Source organism: Ambystoma mexicanum, chromosome 10, assembly GCF_040938575.1.
Source record: "Ambystoma mexicanum isolate Mex_15411 chromosome 10, UKY_AmexF1_1, whole genome shotgun sequence".
In the NCBI taxonomy this organism is placed as follows: Eukaryota; Metazoa; Chordata; class Amphibia; order Caudata; family Ambystomatidae; genus Ambystoma; species Ambystoma mexicanum.
This window is the reverse complement of record NC_090932.1, coordinates 662,574,920-662,595,229: the sequence shown is the minus strand read 5'-3', so window position 1 is coordinate 662,595,229 and position 20,310 is coordinate 662,574,920.

Here is a 20,310-nt window from a genome sequence, read left to right as displayed (position 1 = left end):
GGGGATGCAGTAATTCTCTAATTCTTTCTCTGGAACGCTTATTACATTTCGTTCAAACAAAACTAAATTAACTTGAAGAGTGAATAGTAGCAACAATCATTATCCCATTGTTAGTAATTGAGGTATGCACTCACCAAAACTCTTGTATAGAATTATGCTCATGTACTGTATGTTTATATGTGATTTTTTCAGTGTATCTTTGCAAATTTTGTGTTCATTTTGTACTTATTGTTCTGACTTATTTCACCCGTAATCTAACCTATTAAATTCATTTTTGTGTGCAATTACGGTCTTGATTTGTTTTAACAGCATTTTCCTCCTACTATGTTTTTCTTTTGTCAATATTTATGCTATTTGCTGTGATTGTCATTGTGGTCAAATCATATTAGCTTGTGTAGAACCATGACCAGATTTTAGTTACTAGAGGCTTTGTTTTTGCTTGTTTTTCCAATGTGGTCTTTTTTTGCCTCTTGATCTAAGTACAACAGTTGTTTTTATGAATGGTACATGGTTGATTTTTTGTATGTTTGTAAAGGTGCATGTGCACCAAACACAAATAAAAAAAAAAGAAAGAAAGAATCAAAACCTTCCACCAGTCTCAAAACAAAAAGACACAACCCGAAGTGGAAACAAGAAAGAAAAGGAATTCTGGCCTGACATAAAATCACATTTGGACCGGTCACCAAAATATGAGAATCTTCAAAACATTCACATTCAATTTCATAAATGAAATGAAAGACCACAATGTGTCCTATATAGAGTCCAATTTGATGTGTACATTTTTTGAAAGATCTATGCTAAATGAGTCAACTTAAGAGAAATACTTTTCGGCAATGGAAGTCATGTGTTTGAAGCAAGCCTCTACAGGACGCCACACTTTGGTGTATGGACTATTGTGTTCAAACAAGTAAATGGTTCCCTAAATTCTGAAATTAAACTATGCTTCATGATTCTTATAGTGAGCAGAATCTGCTGTCCTCCATCGTAGCTGCCGCTCAGGCAGGTTATGATTTATGCCTGCGGTACTGCACGCTTCCACATGGCATACAGTAGTTGGCTGTGTGGGGCGCTGTCAGCCTACTAAGGTTTTGTAGATGCGGTGGCAAACTATCCTGAAATTGATACATGAGTTTGGTAGTATTAGCAGTATCAGGTTTACCTGAGTAATAAGACATAAGGAAACATGATAAAAACATATCACCATAACATTGCAGAAACACCCACATTTCCTAAAGTCAGATGTACTGCAATACAAGTGAACGCATGATTGATAGTGTTATATCAATGACTTCCTCCTTTGACATGCATGTTGTACGTGGCAGGCAGTCTAAAAGAGCTAATAGTGTCAGCAGGGTTCAGCAGCAACATAAGTGCAGGATTTCAGTAATTTAAACCAAAAACGCAGGTTTAAAAAGAGGTGACAAAAAATAATACATCGTGCAAGGGTTTCTACATTTTCACAGTGACACAGGAAGTCATTCAATAATTGTGTACCGACCAATTACATGTTACTGCCATCTTACTTGTAAGATGTAAGATGTTCAGTCTGGTTCGGGACAAAAGTGAGATATGATAGATGTTAGTTACTAGGGTCATGTACATGGCCATCCCTGTGGGGGCCGAGAGAGGAAGATAGTGCCTAACCAAAGATTTGCCAATATTTAAATCCTCTCTTTCATTGTTTCAAAGGCTAATAAGCCTGCTTTTTAGTTCTTTGGTGGAAAGGTCAATGGAGATATAGGGATATATAATCCCTCCAACAGGCTCACAGTCAATAGGGTAATGTAGGATAACCACTTGATTTTATGGAGATATCCTAGGGACATAAGATGTTAATTCAGAAACCTTTTTAGATCATCAGCATGGTTTGACCACAGTGATACCCAAAATCAAACTGGTTTGAACCGCAGATAATCCCTACTATGGACAAGGCCTGTTTCCAAATGTGTATTATAAGCGGCCGTAGACAAGAGTACTCCCAAACGGCATGAGAGCAATTCTCCTCTGCCTAAAAACGGGTTAAATTACCCACACCCCAGTGCTCCCCTCCATAGACACCCATAGCCACACTCTTGCCTCTATAGATGGACAGCATGAGTTTCACAGAGAAATGTCTTATGGTATCAGCGAAACTAAAGATGCAGCATAAGGCCTGTTTCATTTTACTGGACAAGAGAATGAGGAACCTTTGGGGTGGGTATTCCTTTGGTTGGACCTCAGTGCCCTTGAATATCTTTTCGTGTGAATTATTATGGTCGCATGGAATAGTAACAACGGAGTACTAGGTTCCCCTACTCCGTTAAGTTGAAAGACAAAGATTTGGCAGTTACTAAAGCATTGAGCCCATGAGCCCACGTCTTTCTGAGAGTGAATAAATCACATAACTCCTTTCTCCGTTTCCCAATGTAGTTTTTCGAAGTTTTTATTATTACAACAGGGCCCTCGGTGATAACACATGTTTCGACGGGTTCTCCGTCTTTCTCAAATCAGGGCCAATGTTACTTGTTCTCGTTTTAATCTCTGTCTTGTATTTCATTTCATTGGCCCTGATTTGAGAAAGACAGAGAACCGGTTGAAACACGTGTTATCACAGAGGGCACTGTTGTAATATAAAAACTTCTAAAAACTACATTCGGAAAAGGGAAATAGGAGTTATGTGATTTTTTCACTCTCAGAAAGACGTGGGCGCATGGGCTCAATGTTTAAGTAACTGCCAAATCTTTCTGTTTCATTTTACGCCTGTGCACAAAGAGAATTGTCTTCCAATTTACCTAACAATCAAATGCTATGCCAAGGCACTCAAAGCTTTTGCAGACCTCAATTTTTGCACATCCCATAAAATGTTAAGAGGGTTTAGCTGAAAAGCACATTACATAGCAGTTGTTTGCATTTACCATAATTCCCCTGTCATTCATAAATTTCACATTACCCTCAACAACAGTTTGCAAAGACAGAAGATTCCTGGCCAACAGAGCCACATCATTGGCATAGCTAAACACTGGTAATCACCTACCATCGAACTGTGACACATCTGCAAATAGATTTTCTAAAAACATGGTAAGTTGTCAATATAAATATTAAATAGGAGGGGTACAAGAACGAACCCCATGTGAACACCCTGATCACCACACATTTCACCTTTAGTACCACAACAAAAGCAGACCGTTGACTCGTAATGAATGGAATCTAGTACTTGTAGGAGTGGCCTTGGGGCTCCCAAGTCATTTAGGATGCTCCACAGCAAGCCCTTGTCTATGTGGTCAAAAGATGAGCTAAGATCCATAAAGGGCATGTAGACAGGGGTACCAGTAAGAAAAAACATATTAGGAAAATATAAAATGTAGGTGTATACATTGATTGACAGTACCCATCTCAGATCTAAAAGCTAGCTGTGTGTCAGTTAGATATTGTTTCTGAACAGCCATTCTTCCAGTTTTCTTACTATAATGCCAGAGAATATTTTTAAGGTGCCGTCCAGAAGAGTAATCAGACGGTATGAAGATGGCAATGATTTTGAGCCCTTCTTGTAAACGGGTATGATAATGCCAACTTTCCAGCTCGCAGGGATAGTGATAGTCTGCAGAAGCATGTTTAAACCCTGTGTGAGAAATGTGGCCCACAACTTCAGGCATGAGATGAAAAGTTCATTTGCTACACCATCACGCCAAGGCACTTAGATGAGTTTCAGCCGTGCAATGGCTGGTTCAACTTCCTTCAGCGAGAGGAAATGCAGTTGCATGTCCTCAGAAATAATCATTTTCTTTGCAGCTTTGTAGTCAGCCCCCTTCCCTGCACTGTACAGGTTGCTAAAGTAGTCTGCCCAATCTTGTTCATGATCAAGTACTTTCGGGAATGGAGAACCTCCAAGGTCAACAATACAACAGTTGTTAGCAATACAACTCCAGGAATTTTTGCTGTCATTGGAAACAGCAGCTGTGAAAAGTGCCTCCCAGTGACCTTGCGCAATTTCCTACTTTCTTCTATCAAGTTCCCTTTTGTACTCCCTAATGTATTTTGCATTGCTGCCTAATAATGGCAACATAGGGGTGTTATCCTTGAGAGCCCTGGAAGAGCCTTTTTATTTTCTTTGCAGCTGGTCGATAACCAGGAATGAGATTGTGCCATAGATTTAAAGGGAGCCTCCTTTGTGGTGCTATACATATCCTCACCATTTATAATAAGAGTCAAAAACCCCAATAATCAGTTGAATTGGGGGTATGCAGGTTTAAGCATGTTAGAAGAGCCTATTTGTTCATTGCATAACTATCTCCAGAAGGTCACACTCCCTATCTGCCCTGCAGTGCAGGACCCTCCTAGTAGTGCCTGTAACAAAAGATAAGGGGTATTTATGGCCATGGGCACCACTGGCCCTCGAGCCCCAAGTCCAGGCTAGAGATAGTGGGCAGTGGTTGCTCGATCTGGTGTCAAGGATTTCAAAGTTATTGATGCTGCCCCAGCATTTCATCAGGACCAAGATATAATTGATAATGCTGTGAAAATGCTGGTTATTAAAGGTATAATTATCGGCAGAGAGTGAGTCAAACCTGCCATTAATAGATCTATATCCAGTTTCCTGCAACAGACCCCAGAGATAGATTTCACTATTAGAAGTAGCAGCATCCAACAGGCTGGGACTAGAAATTGAGAAAATCTGTTCGCCCTCCTGATCTATCAAAAGGTCCTCACATTAGCCCAGTTTAAGGTTGAGGTACCCACCAGCAATCAATGGACGGTCAGAGTCATTATTCCCATAATCTCTGTCCCTTAGAACTTTCAGAATGTCTACAAGACCAAAGGACCTTTCACCATTCCTATTGTGGAGGTTTATGAGGCCAAACGGTTCACATCCCCTTATTTTGAAAATGATGAATTGTAAGTTCTCATTTATGACCAGGACTTTCTTGATTTCCCAACCAGTGTGATGGCGACATAAATGGCCAACCCTCCCAAAGGTCTTCCCATATTCTTCCTTTTGATAGGTGGAAGATGGAACACAGAGAAATCCTGGAAGCAAATAGGCTCCAAGGCCCAGGTTCATCATCATTAAGATCTGATATTTTAAGATCTGATATTTTTCAGTAAGATCGCATAATGAGGCATCATGAGCTTTATTCTGAAGGCCTGCTACATTCCAAACCACCAAATTCAGTACCTCTTTAGCCATGTTCAGATCATCACCATTCTTACTTTCTTACTTGTTTGCTTGAAGTCTGTCTGGAGCACGAGGGCATGACCTCCAACTAAAGTCGATGGTCAATCCACTTGTTTCAATCCACTCAAACAGTCAAATGTATTTGAAACCAGAAGGTTTTGATGTATGTTAGACCCAACTATGATGTTGTTACCTGAATTTAAAGATTGTTTCATAATATTCAGAGTGTGGTTAAAGAGTGAACAACTCCTATTAATTCATCTATCCACATTGGGTTTATAACAAAAGCCTAGAGGCATAAAACACATCTCCGACCTGATCAGACGTTAAGTGGTTCCCCTCCTTAACAGATCAGAGACCATAGCTGGGTCTTTAAGGGTGATGGTAATGGAGTCACCAGCGATTGACTTGTAGCTACTGCCCACCCAGGATGAACGTTTTGCCATGAGGAAGTCATGGCCAATAATCAAAGAAGTGCCACACATATTTGGGGCGAAATGGGAAACCGTATTCATAAAGGACAGTGTTCTCCTCGACAGCTGTTTCTAGCCTGGGGACATTAGTCAGTACCACAACAAGTGGTGCCGCTTGGGGAGGAAAGTTGAGATGGAAGGTACCTCCTTGGCTTAAGGCGATAATTATTTAGCTTTTGACCCAAGCATTAAGGGCTGTTGACCCCTGTACATCAAAAGAGCCTACGTGCTTGTGTCACCATTACTAGTTGTAAGATTTATGATATCCCTTGCATTCTTAGTCACATTGGGCGAGGACTTATCAGCAGTTTACTACTTCGGGGACCCACCTTTTATACCACTTTGAGCCGAGATCACTTGGTGTCTTGAACCCACCTAAATCCATCTGCAGAGCGGTTGGGATAGAAGAGGCAGGAAGAGCAATACCCCCATTATAGGTTACTCCCCCTTTATTTTGTATTACAAAATTTGATGTATTTTCAGTTAGCGATTTCATGTTTGACCAGGATTCCTTAGAATCTTATGGTTTAATAGTGTTAATCCCAAATGTACCTATTTGGGAAGGTACCCCTATAAGTCTATCAATTTCAGTTTCAATACTTGTAATAAGCACCTCATATATGTGGAGTACCTGTGATTGCAAAAGAGCCAGTAGTTTGCCGAAGACATATTCAGGACATGTCTCCTTTAGATCAGAGGTTTTGTAAAAGCTATCAATATTAGGATCATTTAACCCATGCAAACATACCCAAATCCCTTTCTCTCCCATACTTTCTTGATGAATAGACTTGGGTTCAATAACACCACTGCTAATTCTATTACAAATGCTCTTTGCCATGCCAGGAGCTGACCAATCTGACCAGATTAACACATTTATAGGGCTTAAGCAGGGATGTAATTTAGCAGCAACTTTTTTCAATCTATATATTGCTGATCTGGACAAACATTTTGATCTTAATAATCTGTTCTCTGTGAAAATAGGCCAAATGCGGCTGAAGTGGGTTGCATTTGCAGATGACATTATTATTTTTGATCCTACTCCGGCTGAGCTGCAAAACAAGTTACAGCTTTTCCATCAATTTGCCTGTGCACATAACCTAACGCCTAACCCTGCAAAAACAGTGATTTTAAAGTTTGGGGTGAAGAATAAGAGTAAAAGATATCACTGGGAAATTATGCAGACTAAAATTTACTGTTCCTCTAGCGCGATATATTTGGGCTATGAATCATCTGCTTACAACTCAATTAAATATTGGAAGGATTTAGTCAAAAATAAATCGCGCCCATTATTATCACAATTGAAACTGATATATTCAAAATACTGCAAATTCTCATTGGTACCGATGATAGACTTCCTAACTTTAAAAATTGAAACTGTCATATTGTATTCCATCGATATGTGCCTCAGTGACATTACAGGAATCTTAGACTCGATTCAGGGAACCTTTGTAAAATCTGCCATGAACTTGCCAATGTGCTTACCTAATGCAGTGTTACGACACAAACTAGGGCTGATTGCACTATCCTCACGTTGGAGATGGCGTCAACTTTCTGGCTATGCAAAGATATGTTTTCCCCCTAAAAACTCTTTATACGCCGACTTGAATGGGCTATTGGACACTCCTACTCCTATGTCGTTCAAAAGATATCAGTCTAATATGCAAAATCTGATACAATCTATAGGTATTACGACAGAGGATGTATATTATCGCCCTGAGTTTGCAAAAAAGAAGTTATTTGAACAAGACTGGAAAGGCACTATTGAAAGTATATTAGCATATAAAATGTATAAAGAGTATGGTGCCTTTCTTAAACAACGTATGCCCAGGTTTTCACATGTAACTATGTTTCCATGCAATCATGCGCGACAGGTATATATGAGATATAGGTTTAATTTATTTCACACCAGAGAGAGAACCGCTAATTGGGCTAACTTTGGTGAGACGAAGGCATTAAATTGTCGCTTTCCTCTATGTAATGAGCCGGTGGAGTCCATGAAACATCTTATTTTGGAATGTCCACATTTTAAGAATATGAGGACCAACCGACTCGTGAAATTTGTGAATGTGGAATATGAGGATTGCATGCATTCTTTATGGGCACGCATGATGCAAGGGATGCATAGACCTTTGATATTTGAACTTGTCAGCCTGTGTAAATACATTGAAAAGGAGTTGCTCAAATTTTAAATATAAATGAATTTATGATTCTGATTGAATGTATGTGCGAATACTTAAATGAGAATATGTGTTTTTTCTATTGTACGTAGCTTTTAACTTTTGTAAAGGTTCTACGAAATTGTATTTTTGTAAATGAACCAAATACAAATAAAAAAATATATATATATGTGGAGTACCTGTGATTGCATAAGAGCCAGTAGTTTGCCGAAGACATATTCAGGACATGTCTCCTTTAGATCAGAGGTTTTGTAAAAGCTATCAATATTAGGATCATTTAACCCCTGCAAACATACCCAAATCATTTTCTCTCCCATACTTTCTTGATGAATAGACTTGGGTTCAATAACACCACTGCTAATTCTATTACAAATGCTCTTTGCCATGCCAGGACCAGGTCCACCAATACCAGCGAGCTTGTCTACCTGGCAGAGCAGAGCCTCAAGATCCTCTGGCATGGGATCACAGCCCTTCTGGTTACAAATGGTTTTCTCAGCCAGCAGAATCTTCTCCTCTAAGGCACCAATTGCTTTCTTTAGATAGGCTTCGAGAGTTCCAGCCCCAGCTGCACTTGTGGTGTCAGATAGATTTGTGTTTTTAGACTTCCATAAATTAGAAGACATAAGTTTGGCTAATTTTGATTTTTGTTGGGTGAAAGACATAGGTCTCCCCCAGATGGCTCACATGCTTTGCATTTGGTCATCTTTGGGGTCAAATAAATAAAGCAAGTATGGGTTGCAGTACAGATGGAGACCCTGGAAATCTGTTCACAGGGAAAATGGAGACAGGAGGCCAAGAGCCTATCATCAAAAGTGCATATGTAGAGGTACAAGGTATGAGGTACAAGTGCAAAAAAATGCACTACAAATAGGGTAGGTGATAATACAGAAAAACAATTGCCTAAATTATCAAGGTTAACAACAGCTTCATAGAATGTATCAGAAATAAGGGTACTGAAGGACACCGATAAATTATCAAAAGGGCAGATAAAATTCTTAAGAAGCAAAGGGGCAAGTGTTATGACTAGGACATCCACCCAGATTTGTCCCCACATAATAGATGAGAAACAGAAAGACAGACAAGATGAAGAGACAGAAGACAACATTGATGTATTTATGTGCACAATGAAATTCTGGAAGATTAGGCACCAGTCTCGATTGCCCCAGCCACGATGATGGTTTATGCACCTACTGTCTTGCCTGCGCTGGTACCGCCTGTAATAATGCAGATGGGGAAAAGTACTTCAGGTTATTTTTTCTGACAACATGAGGGATGGCAGCCACTAAGTTTGTGGCTATATCCATTTCATGGGTCCCTTCCCAAACCTTAATGCAACCATCTTTATTCCAAAAGAAGCACTGTGGCCCCAAAGTGAACAAGATCCATTCTGGCTAAGGCTGAGCAATAATAACTTCAGTTTTAGTCCCCTGATACCTGTGGACCAAAAGAGCACATATATTAAATGCAAAGTCGATGCGTAATCTGTTCCATCCTTTCTATATACTGGTTCTATTAAATATGCTCCTTAATCAGAATGTTTTCGTGATGTGCCATTATCATCAGATACAGTGAACATGATAGGGATATCCAACTCTCCGGTAGTACATCAAGTAACTGAGCCTCTTACAGTTTCTTAAGGTCTCATTACTGACACACATGTATTCCTCCTTAGCCCTTCAGCTCGAGTCAATTTACTTGGGAGTGATATGTTATGTAAGTTAAATTGCACTATCTATTGTACCCTAAATGTGAATGTTCCTATTAAGAATTCTAAGCCATTTTTAGCTACACTCCTGAACAATGCCTGACAATCCTGTGTTACTTGAGACAGGCGATTAGTCACCCAATTTGCAAGAATGATATTCTTTCTGCGCTTAGAAACCTCTGGGTATTAAGCGCGTTATAAATAACCCATCATAACCCATCATGTCATATCATATAAAGAACCTTTATGGTCAAACATTCATAATGCAGAGCCAGTGAGAATTAAAATTGATCCTTCCAAGAAGCTGCCTAAAATTCCAGTAGCTCTTAAAACCAGATGAGGCAATAGCCCCTGTTCTAGATTCACTCCTAAAACAAGGTATTATCATTCCTACCCCCAGCTCCTGGAATACTCTGATTTTGTCTGTTGAGAAGCCCAGAAAAAGCACCCATAGATGTATGCAAGACTTGTGAGCAGTCAGTTCTGATGTTATTTCATTATTTCCAGTGTTGCCTAATCCGGCTACCATGTTATCATGTAACTGCCCACTGTCAAATATTAGATATTAGTTCTTCTTTCTGTTCTATTCTTAGACATTATAGTCAATTTTTTTTCACATTTTCATATAATGGATTTCAGTGCATGTGACCTAGACTGCCCCAAGGTGTCTCCCACTTTATTTTCTCAACAACTAAGGAAAGACGTAGATTATATTGAATTACCAGAGAAACCTGTGTTGTGGTGCAATATGTTGATGGCTTGGAGTTAGCTTCTCCTTTATATGAAGGATTCAAATTAGAGAAACACGTACTGCAGATCGCACTGGCCAGGAAGGGACACAAGGCTTCTAAATTGTGCAGAGAGAGGGTGCATTATTTAGGACATGACATCCTAATGGGTCAAAGAATTATAGCCCCTTCTGTAAAAGCAGTATCAAAAAGCAGTATTTACTGTTCCAAATACTGAGACAGGTACACAAATAAGAGCATTGTTGGGCATGTGCACTATGGTAGACAATGGATTCACTGTGAAACATTTACAATAATTTACAAAAGCCAACAATGTCGAACCTCTTCAATGGACAAAAGAAATTGAGGAATCCTTTAAAAACATAATAAATCTAACTGAGGCACCTGCATTAGATTTGCATGTTAGGAGGAAATTCAGATTATATTGTTATGAAAGGAATGGGCTTTCACTTGAAGTACTGACAAAAGCACATGGACATTTTCAGGGACCACTTGTGTACTATAGCAAAGAATAAGGTACAGTAAAAACAAGCATGGCACCTTCTGTGTCGTCTGCGGCTGCACCTCAATAGCAGTGCAACAATGAGTAAATATTGTGTTAGGTTCTCCTTTAGAGGTGACTGTTCGTCACTCATTAGTGGTGTCATCAATCTAAAAACAAAAACACAGCACATGCCTATTTCCCCTGTAAACAAATATGAGATTATGTTACAGAATTCCTTTAACATCAATTAAGGACCAGTGTCAAATCCACCTCCCCGCCTTTCTTCTCCACATGAAGATGAACCCCAGGAAACAAAGCCCCATGACTGTGTTGATATCAAATTTTATTTTAACGTACAGGAGTGGTTTGTGAGATACCTCTTTTGATAATGTGGATTTGATATATTGGATTTTTCTTGTTATCGGGACCAGAATGGCCGAATGGTGGCTGGGAATGCCCTATGTTCCAAAGAAGAGGTGGTACAGAGTGGCAAATTGCAAAATGTTACATCTGCACAGTAGGCTGAGCTTGTGGCACTGAAAAGGGATTGCAAATTGGCAGAGTAACAGTATGAATATATACACTGACTGTATGATACGCCTTTAGAGTTGCACACAATTTCATACAATTGAAGAGATAACATCATGCTCCCTAAACAAATAGCAATTACCAAATGCACATCACATCATCCACTGGATAGTGAAGTCAGCTGTGGAAATGATTTTGCAGATAGATTCAGCTGAAAAACTATCAGCTGTTTCTGACTCTCAAGATTAATTCCACCTTCTGGCAAGAAAGGTGCCACCCCCTTTTAACATTTTAGAGGACTAAGCACATATCACAACAGAATCCTGCAACCCAGAAAGTCCACAAGAGTGTGTACAAGAACACAAAAAACAACTTCACCAACCAACCAACTCCTCATTTAACTACAACACTAATCTACTTCACACCAATTTCGACAGTAAAATTCACTAACATAGTGAATCAAAGCAACAAAGGAGGATCACCAGCAGACCCCTGCCCACCATAAATCTACACAATGATCTTCACCCAAGAGATGCTTGCAGAATACTTCTAAAACCTCATGAACCACTCACTGGCAACATGCGCAGTACCACAAAGTTTCAAAGCAGCATACAATAAACCACTCCTAAAAGACCTCTCAGGTAACACAGAAGACAAAACTAGCAAACAGCCTATCCCAATCATCCCATACCCTATGAAACCCCTGGAAGCCTATTTGTACTAACAAAACCTGGAACATGTTAGAAGAACCAGATGCTAGACCAGGCACAGGTCAATTTCAGGCCTATGAGCAACAGAATCAGCACTACTATCTTGAACCACTTAAAAGAATGCGGACTCCAACATCACCTATGCAATAAATACAGCTAGACCACTCAACAGCCCTTGACACAGTCCAGCACAAAGTCCTCATCAAAAGGCTCCAAGAAATAGAGATCAACAACATGGCCTAGCTCTGGTTAAAGTCATTTCTAATAGAAAGAACGCAAACAACCTAGCTAGCCCCCTTCAGCTGAACACCACACAAGTTCCACAAGGTTCATCCCTCTAGCCATTACTCTTAAACATCTACATGACGCCACTCAACAAACTCATCAAAAGACATGGATTAACCTGCTACAACTACGTACACGACACACACACACATCTATAACATCAATACCATCGGCAAACTAGACCAAGTTCTTACCAAATGCCTCACACAAAGAAATGGATGAGCACTAACAACTCAACCCAGACAAAACAGAAATCATGATCACGACCTACAACCCTTTGAACCAACATCACAGTTCTTGGCCTAGCAAAATAGGAAACCAAACAGAATCTTCCAAAGTAAAGAAAAACCTGGAATATTAATAGCCAACCTTACACTGGAATGGCGGACAAGGGCGGTCTCTGCAGGGAGTTGGAGCTGAGTTGCTGAGCTGCTGGAGGAGGAGGAGAGATCACTACCTTGCCACATCATCCCTGCTTAAGTACACACAGGCTGGCAGAGCGTGATGAAGGGTGAACAAGGGCAGTCTCTGCAGGGTGTTGAGCTGAGTTGCTGAGCTGCTGGACGAGGACGGGCTCTCTATCTTGCCACACCTGTCTCTGCTTAAGAACACCCAAGCCGGTGAAGCCACAGCCAAGGGCATACATGGGCAGTCTCTGCAATCTGTGCTGTGGGCTGCACGCTGCTGTAATCTGGTGTCATTTCCTCCATTCTCTCCACCTTGTCGTCCCCAGTAAAATGCCTGGTTTCACATATATTGCTTTGAATAAAGTAGGTTTACATCGATCAGTAGCAAGAAGGTATTGTGGAAAAGTATAGCTTACCTGTCTGTTTGCCCTAAGGTTTCCGTCACCATTGAAAGCATTAGCAATTGCCTTATCAGCTATATTTGCCAGTGACGCAGCATAGTCTGCCATCTGGGCCCCATTCGGCAGTCCGACTCGTTTGTTCCCGCTCGGCTGGTTGTTTTTCAGCTCCCGCTCAGCTCGGCGGGTTGTCCTTTGGCCCGTGCTTGGCAGCCTGACCCTCTTGTTCCCGCTCAGCGGATAGTTTCTAGCTGCCTCTTTGCTCCACCTTTGGCTGCCATAGCGGCGCAATGCAGGCGGGGGGAGAGTTTGAACACTGATTATTGAACATAGAAGCCTTGTTATCTCACTGTGGATTTCTGTATTTTTTTTACTTCTGCCCCTTCTTTTGCCGTAAGTACTGTTTGCTGTTTACAGCTGTAGGGCTACAATGTTTCCGGACTCTTGGACATTGGAACCGCCTATATGGCTCGTTAGATGCGGGGAGTGGTTAGCCCTGTGACTTTCTGTGTTTACTTTAAACCAACATGAACCCTCTGCCGCTCATTTATTTTTGGTGTTACTATTGTGGGTAAGGGATTTTTGGCACTATTGTTAAAAGGAAAGTAGAAGGTTCCGCAATAGGTGGGGGCGACAGAACAACATTTATAGAATGTTCAAGCCAATCACATATGTTAATTAATTGATTATGGAAATTAAGGATCTGCTGTATGATATTGTTGTAATGGACGGTGAGAAGGAAGCTGTGCTCTTGGATTATAATCAAACGGATGCCAGGGAAAAATTGCCAGTGGTTGTTTCTTACTGTGTTGCAAGAGACACCAATGATTGACTCTCCTTTTGTGATACAGCCCTGGGAAAAGTGAGAGGTAAAAAGGGCCGGTGACACTATATCATGAGGGAAGATTATTTGGCACCATTCGAAGTGGCCCCGATCCTATATCAAGAAGGAGGCAGAAACTTGGCATTTCAGGCAAATCATAACAGCAGGGAGACAGGAACACATGACCCTGATATTATTGAAACGTATTCTCGGGTTTTGGAGTCACCTTCCCTGACTGCCGAGATCCTTGTGATCTTATTACCTGTCCGCAGTTACTTCCCATTAATCCCCCTTGGCTGTCCTTTTTAATCTGAACCTTAGGGCATGTAATGGGCATTTTGCAAAGGACTGTAGGGTATTTTGTGGAGATTTGGGGCCTGACGGTATTTTATTACCGCCGAAAAATAACTTAGCAATAATCACTCTTTGTATTCAGATTTGGCCATGTGCAACAATAATACAATGGACATGCATTATTTCAGCACCCAGACCTGCATATTTGGTATACGTGGTTGGTGGTATTTTGGTGAGCATAATTCCCTTGTTTTATTTGTGGCCCCAATGTCCAGAATCCCTTATCTTTGCTTAGATTTTTCGTGTGATCACTAGAGAGACCTCAGACCTGCATTCTAGGAATACCACATTTTCCAGTGATAGTGTTGGTGTGCCACCATGGGCGAACTCACTGACTTATTTACGACAGAGAGCTATATGTGGTAGTCTTGTGGTAATTTCCACTACCTTATATACGGTAGGGAGCTATGTTCAGAGAGTCTCTCTTCCCGTTGGCTCATGTACCTCCAACAAGCTATGCTACAGTCACTCACAATTATTCATACTGATTCTGACATGCACACATCTGTCTTAAAATGACCATTGCACTGTTTAAAAATCTGCCCACATCATCAGCATTGTAATGGTAAACAATAAACATCACCCGTCTGTTTTCAAATATTTTTCTGTATTATAAAAGTTGTATTTAAACACGATCTCATTCTTTACAGAAATAAAATGGTACAGTCAAAGCATTGTCTGTGACACACTGCAAAGAGAGTGGCGGAGAACAGAACTCAAATTGCAACATTAGCACTTGATTAAGACACGCACAGGAATCCTACACTGACTGCATATTACCGTACACACTCAGCTCCCACACTTCTCATTACCTTATCTTTTTAGTTGTTCTCTTTGGCTGTTCTCTTTGTGAATGTGGCTCCCTTGGATTAACTCCAGCAAAAAGGAACGCTTGCCTTCTCAAACCGGGGTCATTGCCTGGAATTCTCAGCTTTTGCAGATAGGAATGCCTCAGCCAGTGGAAAGGTCCTTCTTTCAGCTCTCCCCAATCTCGACTGCAGCAGGACACAGGAATCTGCATTCAGTCAGGAGCCCCACAGCCAGCTTCTTCTCCCCAGTAGTGCAGAAAAATGTCTCCTGTCTTTTTCCCCGTTACTACCCACTAAAACTTTCCTCTCAGCCCTCTGTATGACGTGTCCCAATGAAATCCATCATCTCTCATCCTCCTACTCTTCAACAATAGCTTCGCTTATACATTTGCAATTGTTGCAAATCTGACTTCCTTCTTCCTGCAGTTACTGTGCACAAAAACACGGAGAATCAGGCAGAGAAGAGAAGAAAAAAAAATCTGCACACACATTTAAATGGTTTTCAGAGTATGCCTAATTCTGCAGTGGAGAACACATTTTATTAGTGGGTTATGTTAAATAAGGTTTTATTAGTCAGGTTAATGGTTAATAGGTTAGCTGTTAATTTTCAAATGTGTCTCTCGCACCATAGGCATTTCAGGTGAAAAATAGTGTGCATTTTTAAATGAGCACGTGTGCTTTTAACTGTAAAAATAGATTTGCATCTTATATGTTAAAATCGTTTTTGACTGAATAGCCTGTCTTTCCTTGTTAATCTGGTAACCCATATAGCAATGTACCGCACCCTTGTGGTGGTGCTGCAAAAAAATGTGCTACTTGTGCAGTAGTGCTGTACTCTGTGCTGTAACATGCCAAATATCCTTACTTATACCCTCCTTTTGTTTTTAGAACTTGGCTATAATCCAAGCCAATTCCTAAAAACAACTTGTTCTTTCTTTTTCTTTTAAAATGCATGTGTATTGGGATATCTTTCTCTTCCTGACGTAGTCAGTAAAATCAGTAACATTTTCATTTTTACTGATAGCACAATCAACCATCCACCCATGATTAGCACCAGGATAGCCAAACCCACTATTGAGCGTTCCCCCCAGGTTCCCCAATTAAATCTTTCCACTTCTATTATGCCCAGATTACTAATTGTAATATTGTTTTTTCGCAAATTCATTTTCATAACATGTCTTTCTTTGTGATTCAATAAATATTCCACATCTGGATCTATTGGAAAAGTATCCCTTTGAAAAAAATCGATATTTTCCACTTGGCTTTCCCAAACATCATTTGTTACATGAAACAATGTTAATCCCCCAATTGACACAATTGCATCCTTTGGAACCTGTAAATAAAAAACATTACATTTTACCTGTTTAACCACGTATGTTCCATGGTTTAAATGTACTACCGTCATGTTCTTTAAACAGGTGCTGACCAACCATTTACCTCTGACCATCTTAGCCTGTGCCATTTCTTCACTCCCCATATTACTAATAATCACTTCACATCCCTCTGATATATTTTGGTCAGATTTCAATCCACAAATAGCATCTGTGGCATCAGGAACAAACGGTTTACCTGGACACATATAATTTTGTTCTTTAAATGTTACACATGTTTCCAGGTTTGGTATTAAATAAACTTCAGGTTCCCATGACTGAAATGCCACCACTTCTGGAGTCTTAATCTTAATGAATTTGTCCTCTTGCCAAAATCCCACGTTGTGTACCCACTTCGTTTGATAAATAAGTTCAGGGGCTACAAATGGGATGCATAGCAAAAATCCGATCTCTAGTCTTTCCAAGTCCACATATAACGCCATTGCATTCCCCATTTCGAATGCAATTTTTACCTGTATAAGGTCAATTTCCCTCCTGGTCAATCTTTCTATCATTTGACGAATGATATCCTGCGAAACAAAATACAAGGGAATATGTCCTTGAATCAATTGTGAAACTGCAGTTTGAACTTCTCTCATATAATTCGTTAATAGTCTATCAACAGGACTCATTATGTTCAATATTTCATTTAAAGTTCTGTCATGCTTAAGTATTATTTTAGTCGCCCGTTGCATCACATCCGCTTGTTCATTTAGAATGATTGCAGTTTCATTTATGAATCTTACTTGTTCATCCAGTCCCCCTCTAATTCCATCTAATGTCTTTTGTATTATTTCTAGGTCAATACTCAGTTGTTGTGCTTTAGTACTCAGTGTTCCTACCAAAATAGAATTGGCTGTTGATATTGTGGTACCTATTATTGCTCCAATTATAGACATTACCATTGATATCGCGAGCATCACCGCACCTCTCTTTCCTCTCTTCTTCTTAATGTCTGCTGAATTCACGAATTTTTTTTCCAATTGCATTAATATATCTCTTATTGACTGCTTAGTGTCCTCTTTTCTTATTTCCAGCCACTCTTTAGTCTGTTCAATCTTAATTCCGGTATTGTTCAAGTGTTTTTCAATCAAAATCTCAGGATTTAACGGAATGTATATATTTTGGAAAATCATCCTTCTATCACGCATGATGAATCCTGGTGCCTCTTCCACCGCGATACCAGATGCTGGTCCAGGTTCAATGACAACCTGTGCTTCTGAATTCTTGAAGATCCCTCCAAATATCATCATCATTAAACATGTCATCGGTATCATCTTCAATGCTGATCGCTTTGTAGCCTTGGTCTTCACCCCTCTTTGGGGCTTTCCCGGAATCCGTCCTCGCGGGCTCCAGGACTCCATCGTCTCCCGTGGCCTCTGGTCCCAGAACCTCCGACCAAATAATGTTAATTTTCTAAATCAAAATAGAAAATAAACAAATTAAGTACATAGCACAATACTAATTTCCACCTTTTGCCAAAAATAAAACATGCTTGGTAAAAATATTTTGTTTATATTTTTTTCTGTTTTTTTTTCTGAAATCAAATACAAGTTAAAAGAAAACAAGCATATATAAAACAGCATTCAATATTTAATACACTTTCTCTCTGCACACCAACCACGAGCTTCCGTTATATGTGCATTTATTTATTTATTTATTTATTTATTTATTTATTTATTTATTTATTTATTTATTTATATTATATATTTTTACATATATTACAGTGTTTATGTGCCATCATAACAATCAACTTTTTTTTAACTTCTTTGTCACTGCCTCCTGATTACACCCATTTATTTTCTCAAGGGACTCTATCTGTTTCTACATGCTCAAGCTGCCTGATCTCATGCCTGGGATGGCATGGTTTGATTTGATTTACATGGACAAACTGCTCTATTGCTGTTTCACCTTCATTTTTCAAAATTTTATACACTACAGGAGAAACCTTATCTATAATTCGAAATGGCCCCTGCCAGGCTGCTAGAAATTTAGAATTTTTCTGTTTACTTTTTCCAAAATGAAACTTGTACACCTGATCCCCTACATTGTATTCCTTTACTGATGTCTTTTTGTCATAATATGACTTAGCACTGTCAGCAGCTCTTTCCAGATTTCTCTGCACAAAAGCAAATGCATGTTGCAAATGCCTCCTCAGTTCATCAATATATTCATGAACTGTGGATGCACTCACTAGAGTTTGCTCATGTGTTCTGTATAGTAGGTGTTGTGGTAACACCATTTTCCTACCTGTCAAGACCTCATGGGGGCTAACACCTGTTGCTTTGGCAGGAGTCGACCTGATTGCCATCAGAACCAACGGTAAACGTAAATCCCAGCTGGAACCTGCTTCTGCCACAAATTTCTTTAAAATATCCACAACAGACCTATTGCTTCTTTCAACTGTACCTGAAGACGCCGCCCGATATGCGATATGTAGTTTCCTTTTTACACCTAGTATTTGCCATACCTTACTCATTAGAGTACTTGTGAAATGACTTCCTCTGTCTGACTCAATTCTTTGTGGCAACCCAAACCTTGAGAACACATGGTTCACCAGCAATGTGGCTGCTGTTTGCGCACTACAATCTGGTGCAGGAATGCATTCAATCCACTTTGACATCAAACATACCACACTCAAAATATAACGGTGTCCCCTGCTCGACCTTTTTAAAGGACCTACATAGTCTATTTGCAAATCTGACCATGGGAGAGTTAGGCCTCTTTTCATCAATGGTGCTCTATGCATTGGTGAAGCAGGTTTAAATTGGGCGCATACTAGACATCCTCTAGTATATAATTCCACATCTTGGGACATATGTGGCCAGTAAGCATAATCTTTTAGTATTTCTAATGTCTTTTGTGAACCTCTATGGCCTGCAGTTATGGCATCATGTGCATGGTGTAGCATTAGTCCTCTGAATGAAAGGGGTACTACCCACTGTATTTGCCCTGTTATGGACTCTCTAATCATGAGCCCATCCTGTAATCTAATTCGTGTTTTGTTCTTTAATAACACCCTCAACTCTTCTTTTCCCATACAATCTTTTTCTGTTACAGGATTTTGTTCAGGATCTATCAAATGATTATAATAGATTCCCAAAATTTGATCATTCTTTTGTGCCTCAATCAAATCTTGGTCTGGCGTGTCATGACTCCACTGCACCACCGGTTGATCTACCTCCTTTGGTGCTTTAGAACGTGTGACTGCATCAATTTGTATTTCACCCATTAAATAATCAATAGGTAGCAATTCTCCCATCACAGCCCCAATCTTAGCCAGATGGTCTGCCTTATCATTTCCCTCCTTATCCTCTCCTGGTGTTTTTAAATGCCCACGAATTTTTCTCCAGTATATTGTTAAATTATTTTCTGACACCAATTTGTCTATGGCTTGTATCATTTTTCCATGTTTAAGTGGCTTTTTGTTGTATGTAACCATGCCTCTTGCTTTCCAACCAGGCAAATACTCCACAAAGCTATTCCGTGCATAGTCAGAATCAGTCACCAGGACAATTTCACTGAACTTTTTATCAACTGCAGTAGCAATTGCTTTATAGATGGCTGCCAATTCCGCCACCTGACTGCTCCTATCTCCAATCCTCATCCCTATACTAGGAACGCCTTCACATTTCAACCAGACATTTCCTATTCCTGCCACTAATTGTATATTACTGTCATTTTCAATGTGAAAAGCACAACCATCCACATATACAGTTGGCAAATCCTTGCATGTTTTTTCATCAAAAGCTTTGTGTGATGATTGTTCAAATTCCTGCAAACTAGTTTCCACTTCCATTTCATTTGGTATTTGTTCAGCTGCACAGTCATGTAAGTCAGCTAACCCTTGAGCAATTGGGCTCTTTTTATTTTGTCCATATCTCAC